At 47.3% G+C, this 8,447-nt stretch overlaps 1 pseudogene; it reads right to left on the reverse strand.

The window, feature by feature from the left end:
* Positions 1-4,672: 4,672 nt before the first annotated feature.
* LOC138845180 (NADH dehydrogenase [ubiquinone] 1 alpha subcomplex subunit 3 pseudogene) lies at positions 4,673-4,984 on the reverse strand (annotated as a pseudogene).
* Positions 4,985-8,447: the final 3,463 nt, after the last annotated feature.

Genomic DNA, 8,447 nt, shown 5'->3' on the forward strand with positions numbered 1-8,447 from the left:
GGAACATTTGGCTTCTATTTAAAAAAAAAAAAAAAACAACAGAGAAGTTAGATTCTTACATCACAACAGACATAAAAACTAATTCCAATTGGACTAAGGTACTTCATGAAAACCAAACCAAAACAAAAATCCTATAAAAATGTCACAAGGAAATATTGGAGAGGTCAGTATACTTTTACAACTCTTGGTTGGGCGAGGCCTTTCCAAGAAAGACTCAAAACCTGGAAGTCATAGAGAAAACAGCAGTAATCACAAAGTCACCACCTAAAATGTAAAACCTGTGACACAAGAGAAGACTCCATCATTGAAGTTCATGTCCTTGACCAAAGTATGCAGGTAGCCCGTAGCCTGTCGCTGCACTGTCTGAAGAGTGGTGTGGTGCCCAGAAAGGGGAAGCACTGCACACAGGTTCAGAGATGCAGGTTCTTCCCACTTTCTGCACCATTGTCCCCTTCTGAAGTCCAATGAAGCCCTTTCTCTGAATTCAACGAAACGCGTAAGTACGTAAAACAAATAGCAAGTGACTACAGAGGAAACCGATTCCTCAAAGTGTGATTGTATGTGTACGTGCTTCTTTAAAAAAAAAAAATCTTTATTTATTTATTTATTTATTTGAAAGTCAGAATTGCACACAGAGAAGGAGAGGCAGAGAGGTCTTCCATCTACTGGTTCACTCCCCAATTGGCTGCAACGGCTGGAGCTGCACCGATCTGAAGCCAAGAGCCAGGAGCTTCTTCCAGGTCTCCCACATGGGTACAATGGCCAAAGGACTTGGGCCGTCTTCTACTGCTTTCTCAGGCCATAGCAGAGAGCTGGATCAGAAGTGGAGCAACCAGGACTTGAACCAATACTCTTATGGGATATACCAACACTGCTGGCAGTGGCTTTACTGGCTACACCACAGCATTAGCCCCTATATGTACTTCTTTACTAAATTAGGAAATTAGGGCAATTTCAGAGTACTGATAAACGTAGATGATATTTGGAGATATCAAAAGCAATTGTAAGATGATATGAAAATGTCTGATTTTATTGGTGACTAAGTTCAAGTACTGTTAAAACTAATGTAGTCTGGGGCAAGCATCTAGCCTAGCAGTTAACACCTGCTAAGACTTCAGCGTCTCACACTGGAGTTGCCTGGGTTCAAAGCCAGCTCCAGCTTTTGACTCCGGCTTCCTTCTAATGAGTACTCTGGGAGACAGCTGTGATGGCTCAAGTATTTGGGTTCCCGCTACTCACATGGGAGACCCTGATTGAGTTCCTGTCTCATGGCTTCAGCCTTGGCCTAGCCCCAGCTGTTGTAGGCATTTGGGAAATGAACCAGCAGATAGGAGAGGGGTCGTGGGGGCATGGGATGTGGATGTGTGTGTGTGTGTGTGTGTGTCAAAGAAAAACCATTTTTTAAAACTAATATAATTTGCTGTCTACATCCATAATTGAATGAATTGCTGAATTTCAATTAGGCATCAATAAAAATAAAGATGAAATGCTTTCCCATCCACTCTCACAGACCAATGGGTTCTCTCCTCAGAACTGTGGCAGATTTCTCTAGACCCAGGTTCAGCATTCGGGGAAAAATTCTGACATGACCTCAAAGACAAGGAAAAGCAAAGTACAAAATGCAAAGTCCAGTCAAGTTTGTGTAGCACGCCTGAGATTGCTTAAAGTTATGAAAAGGAACAAAACTCCTGGGGGTTGAATTACAAGCGCACCAAATCTACTCTCCAAATCACGACAAAGAAACCCCAAGGAATGCCTCAGCATTGCAGTCTGGGAATGAAAAGCAACACCCTATTTCAAATCACACCTCCCACTTCTCAGCCCAGAGCTCTGGGCAGTGGGCAGTACTGACCAGCTGCAAAATGCTTTTTAAAAACTTTTATTGCACCGGCGCCGCGGCTCACTAGACTAATCCTCCGCCTTGCGGTGCCGGCACACCGGGTTCTAGTCCCAGTCGGGGCGCTGGACTCTGTCCCGGTTGCCCCTCTTCCAGGCCAGCTCTCTGCTGTGGCCAGGGAGTACAGTGGAGGATGGCCCAAGTGCTTGGGCCCTGCACCCCATGGGAGACCAGGAGAAGTACCTGGCTCCTGCCATCGGATCAGCGCAGTGTTCCGGCGGCGGCCATTGGAGGGTGAACCAACGGCAAAGGAAGACCTTTCTCTCTCTCTCTCTCTCACTGTCCACTCTGCCTGTCAAAAAAAAAAAAAAAACAAAAAACAAAAAAACACCTTTTATTTATTTTCACTTTATTTGAAAGGCAGAAACAAACAGATGCATTGGGAGAGATCTTCCAGGTGCTGGTTTACTCCCCTAATGCCTACAATAACCACGGCTGGGTCAGGCTGAAGCCAGCAGCCAGGAACTCCATCAGGGCCTCCCAGGTGGGTGGCAAGGACCCACGTCCTGGAGCCATCACCTGCTGCCTCTCAGGGTAAGCAATAACCAGAAACTTGATTGGAAGCAGAGTAACAGGGATTTGAATCAGGCACTCCAAGATGGAATACGGGCATCCCAGAGACTTAACCACTGAACCACACACCTGGCCCAACGAAATGAAAATGTGATCTCAAAACATTCTTTTGGGAAAACAATCTGAAGACTGTTGGGAGACAGAAGTATTTTCTCAGCAGGTATGTACGTGGAACTATAATCCTGGAAAGATTCAGAATTTATTAAATAGAGATGAAGTTAAATCACACCCCTGGTACTCTATGCTGTGTTAAATTTAGAAATTTAACTTCTAAACTTCTTGAGACTCTGATATTTTAAATTCTTGCAATATTTAAGGTAATTTGGCATATTAAACACTACTTCTGTTTTTCCTCCCTCCCCGCCCTCCCAATACTTCCATCTTCTCCACCTGTAGACACTGGAGAGCCCACAGGGCCTACTCCTAGATGATCTGTTCTCTAGCTACACTCACACCATCCATATGCTGATAAAACGAAATCTAACTGCAAACACCTCTGCCCGGCTTCATTCTCTCCTAATTGCCTATTCATTAGACGTTGGGAGAGGACACTGGTGCAGCATTTCCAGTGGGTCGTCTCAAATTTTGATTTCCTGTCCTGACTATACCCCAGAGCAGTCTGTTCAGCGCTCTTCCCCCACTAGTAAATTACTGCATTCCTCTACATTCCTTCAATTACTGAGGTCAAAAACCTTGATGTCTTCCTGTTAGAGCTGACAAATGCTTAAGAAAACTTGGCTAACACTATTCAAATGATGCAGAAAAATAGAATTGATTAGATGTAACTCTGGCTTTTGTAATAGGAGCATGTATAATGTCTAACAAAATAGCTTTGACGTACCTTTCTCTGAAGGGAGGAGAGAACTTCCACTTTGATTATGACTTTGGCTAAATAAGGTCAAAGTTTGTGAACTCAAGAGGCTTCCATAGCCTTGGCAGCTCATGACAAGAGCCTCGGGTGATTACTGACGTCATAAATAAGAGTGTCAATTGTTAAATCAACAACAGGAGTCACTGTGCACTTACTCCCCATGTAGGATCTCTGTCCTTAATGTATTGTACTATGTAAATTAATGGTATAATTAGTACTCAAACAACCTTTTATACTTTGTGTATCTGTGTGTGTGCAAACTGTTGAAATCTTTACTTAGTATATACTAAGTTGATCTTCTGTATATAAAGATAATTGAAAATGAATTGTGATGAAGAATGGGATGGGAGAGTGAGTGGGAGATGGGATGGTTGTGGGTGGAGGGTGGTTATGGGGGGAAAAGCTGCTATAATCCAAAAGTTGTACTTTGGAAATTTATATTTATTAAATAAAAGTTTAAAAAAAAATAGCTTTGACTATTTGCTATTTTGGTATCCCATTCCATTTGGTCTTTAAATCTCCTGTCATTACACCTGCTTACGTTCCCGTGGTGCACTCAGTAGGTCCCAGGTGTGTGACAAGTCCCAAGTGTAGAACTGCAGCTTCGTCTCTGTCTAGAAGGCCGCTGCCACTGGGCCATTTCCACTTGGAGATCTCAGGGAACCCACGACGCAGCTCTTCCTTCCCCGACATCTAACCTGAACCTGCAGCCTCCACTCCTTCTCACTCAAACTCCATTCAGCCAGTAGCTCCAGCCTGAAGCCTTAGCTTCATCGTCATGACTCTTGAATACCTTTGTCCAGTTTCTCATCGAATTCCAACAGCTGTTCTTTCAAACACCACCTCCAAATTGTACCACTTCTCACCACCCTCTGCAGTTAGTCACCTCAATCCAAGCCACCCTGAGGCTTTTTCAGGAGCCTCCTAACTAGTCTCTCCCCCTACTAACCATTCTCCTCAAAGCAGCCAGAGATGGCTTTTTTTTTTTTTTTTTTTTTGACAGGCAGAGTGGACAGTGAGAGAGAGACAGAGAGAAAGGTTTTCCTTTGACATTGGTTCACCCTCCAATGGCCGCCGCGGCCGGTGCACCGCGCTGATCCGAAGGCAGGAGCCAGGTGCTTCTCCTGGTCTCCCATGGGGTGCAGGGCCCAAGTACTTGGGCCATCCTCCACTGCACTCCCTGGCCACAGCAGAGAGCTGGCCTGGAAGAGGAGCAACCGGGACAGAATCCGGTGCTGCAACTGGGACTAGAACCTGGGGTGCTGGTGCTGCAGGCAGAGGATTAGCCTATTGAGCCATGGCACCGGACCGGAGATAGCTTTTTTTTTTTTTTTTTTTTTTTTTTTGGTGCGCACACGTTTATTGGGGCCTCTGCCCATCCATGCAGGGGCTCACAGCTTCTTCAGCCACTCCAGGCTGGGGCCCTGGGGGTCCTGGGGGTGGCTGGGCACGTCCGGCATGTTCCCGTCATCCCGGAGGGGCACTGGCGTGACCTGATTGATCATGGCATGGCGGAGTACTTGGTGTAGGGGCTGAGCGAGGGCAGAATTACAGCGAGGCCGGCGATGGTGAAAGACACGACCAGCACCGGCTCCTTGGCCCAGGCGTTCCTGAGAAAGGTGGCGAGCCTCCCGGACATCTTGGTCTCCAGAGATAGCTTTTTAAAAAAGCCATTTCACTCCTCTACATCCAGCCCTACAATGGCTTCCTAGTTCACTCTGAGTAAGAGCCAAAGTGCTTTCCTACAGCAATGTGCATGTTCAGGGCCTGTTTCCCTCTATGAGAACAGAAGTTGCATGTGAGTGAAGACCTCCTCTCCTTCATTCACCACATTTCCATAGCACCTTCAACAGTGCTGGGCGCACAGTAAAGTTCAACACACACTTGCTGCACAAACAGAAAACACACTAGGACATTTGGCATAGCAGTGAAGCCACTGCTTGGGATGACTGCACCTCCTATCATATCAGAGTGCCTGGGTTTCAGCACCCGGCTCTACTACCAATTCTAGCCTCCTTCTATTGTGCACCCGGGAGGAAGCAGGTGACAGCTCAAGTACCTGGGTCCCTGCCACCCACATAAGAGAGTCTGATGGAGTTCCAGGCTCCTGGCTGTTGCCTGGCTCAGCTCCAACTGTTGCAGGCATTTGGGAACTAAGTTAAGTTTCTCTCTCCCTCTCTCCCTCTCTCTCTCTCTTTCTCTCTCTCTCTCTCTCTCTCTCTCATTCTGACAACATCAGTTTTAATTCACACAGACAAGGTGCATTTTGAAATATCTAGGCAGCTCCTGGTGATTTGGTGATTCAAGACTTGCATGAAGGAAGAGCCCGCTTCCCTGTCACCTCAATATCTCAAGAGAAGGATTAGGATCTCATGAAGAAGACCCAGGTCAAATCCATCAACAGGGGAGTAGTGAGTGCGCCCTGGCTAGGAGCTCAGGTGCTGGAGATTTGTGATGAGTGTGAGTGAGTGTGAGAAAGAGATAAAGAGCTGGGAAGACCCGCATTCCTGGTGGGCGAAAGCAGTGCCAAGAGGCAACTCCACTGAACAGGGCCAGTTATGGAAGGACTAGGGTTTGCTGAATGTTGGCTGTGGCAATGAGTTTGTGCAAAGCGGGGCTAATCTGGAGTAAATACACCCCTCTGCAGGACTTCTTTACCTAATTCCACACCCACACATTTTTGAGAGGCAACCCCCCAGCTAGGATTAGACTGGTGCTACATTTTAATCACGAGGTGTCTCCATAACAATAGGCTTCACCTGGTGGTTTCAAGTTTCTGGAAGGATTCAAAAGCAGAACTAGAAGAGAACCCTTTGATTCCTTTTGGGTTGAGCGGAGGAAGATACTAGCTCCAGCAGCCTTCTAAGGAGAGGCTCCGGCACGGCGCGCGCTCTAGGACCTGAGAGGTGAGCTCCGTCTCAAATACCACATTTGAAAAGCACGGAGGACGTCTAAGGCGGGATTTCAAAGGATAATGTCGTGAAATGAGTCACTGTCTTCTATGTCTGGTGAAAGGCGCTTTTTCCCAGCCTTTTCTGTCTGCCTTGGTGAATCTGTTGTCCTCGAGGCAGATCTAATGCGACAGAGGAAAAACCAGGGTTTTGAGCGGAGCATGGATGGGGGCGGGGGGTGTTGGGGCTTTCTGGTTGTGCTGGCATACGGAAGGCTGTTGGCCGCCGAGGAATCACTCCCGAGGTGTCTCCGTCACGCACGTTTGGATTTATTCTTTGGGCTCATGAAGACCGGGTAGTTCTTGAAAGGTCTTGGTGTGGTTGATGTTGCTGCTTGTCACGCCAAATACTAGAAAGAAGACTACGATTCCACAGAGTGCATGAATAGCAAGCCTGGCTTTGATTTAGGAAGTTGTACCTGGTTTTTGTTTGTTTTTGTAACCCAAGAAATGCTACGACTGTGTTGTCGAGAAAGCCGTCTTTTATTTCTACTTCCTTCTCCCTCCTCTGCTTGAACAAAATAGAGCATGCATTTCCCCAATCACTCTTTTTTTTCCCTTTTTTCCCTCATTTCTTGGCATGTGGAGACAGTCATTCGGGACTCCTAGCTGGTCCTCTCGCTCACACTACATTATTTTTTCCTTCTGCTGGTTCTCTACCTGGAATGCCTCTCCTAGCTCTTTGCAGTTCTCTGGGAAATGCTGCCTCTCCCACGAAGCTGCCCTTTCCCCATGACTGGGACCCAGCTTTCTCCTGTCTGCCTAGGTGATTGCATTAATCTCTCAGAAGCTCTCGTTCTGTGCTTTACTTCACTGCGCCCATGTTCTCCCTACCTTGTTGCAAGATCCTTGTGTACTGCAGCGGTCTTCCATCCAGTGTCTGCAGACACAGTGGGAAGTAGCGGAATTCTGAGGCTGATGTTTTCCCTGGGAGTGCCAGTCCCCACAAAGCAGAATCTGTGGCATTTTAGTGCCTGAGCTCTGAAGAGAATTGGGATGAAGTTTCCCTGCTCCCTTTCAACCAGCTTGGGAGATGGGTGATTGCTAAACCTCTCACAATCTCACTAACTTCATTGGTACAGTGAGGCTGGCAACATGTAGCCACCATAGGATTGTTGTGGCAAGTAAATCTGGCAAATATTAAAGCATTTGGCACAGTGCCTGACACACAGAAAAGACTTAACTGGTGGCCATTCTATTGTTATCACCATTAGCATTAAGTCTCCGTGCAAAGACCAAACTATTTTTTTTTTTTTTTGACAGGCAGAGTGGACAGTGAGAGAGAGAGAGACAGAGAGAAAGGTCTTCCTTTACTGTTGGTTCACCCTCCAATGGCCGCCGCAGCCGGCGCACTGTGCCGATCCAAAGCCGGGAGCCAGGTGCTTTTCCTGGTCTCCCATGGGGTGTAGGGCCCAAGCACTTGGGCCATCCTCCACTGCACTCCCGGGCCACAACAGAGAGCTGGCCTGGAAGAGGGGCAACCGGGACAGAATCCGGCGCCCTGACTGGGACTAGAACCCAGTGTGCCGGCGCCGAAAGGCAGAGGATTAGCCTAGTGAGCCACGGCGCCGGCCTAAGACCAAACTATTCTAACCACACGTTCATCTATTTAAATAAACTGGGAGAGATGGGGCTGGAGAGGAGCATTCCCTGGGCCTGCTAATTCTCCCCTCTTCCCAGGACTCTTATAAAGAGCGATCTCTTTATAACAGAGCTCTCCAATAAGAATATCATGCAAGTCACATTCAATTTAAACTTTGCTGAGGCAAGCCGTGTGGTGCAGCTGATAAAGCTGGGGCTTGGATGCCCACATTCCATATCAAAGTGCCTGTTCAAGCCCCAGCTCTGCCGCTTCTGATCCAGCTTCCTGCTAATGTATTGTTGGAGGCAGCAAATGATGGCTCATGTACTTGAGTCCCTGCTAGACATGTGCAAGACCTAGATGGAGTTCTAGATTCCTGGCTTTGGCTTAGCCCAGCCCTGGCTATGGTGAACATTTGGGGAATGAACTCTCTGTGGGATGGGAATCCCTAAATTACGTCATGGAGACTGAAAGCTCTGGTGGGGCTCAGAGAGACCCCCCTGTTGGACTTAGTCCAGGTTCTTGTCTTGCCATGTGTAATACAAGCAGGAGACATAGATAGATATGAATAGAA

The sequence above is a fragment of the Oryctolagus cuniculus genome, chromosome 14 (genome assembly GCF_964237555.1).
Source record: "Oryctolagus cuniculus chromosome 14, mOryCun1.1, whole genome shotgun sequence".
In the NCBI taxonomy this organism is placed as follows: domain Eukaryota; kingdom Metazoa; phylum Chordata; class Mammalia; order Lagomorpha; family Leporidae; genus Oryctolagus; species Oryctolagus cuniculus.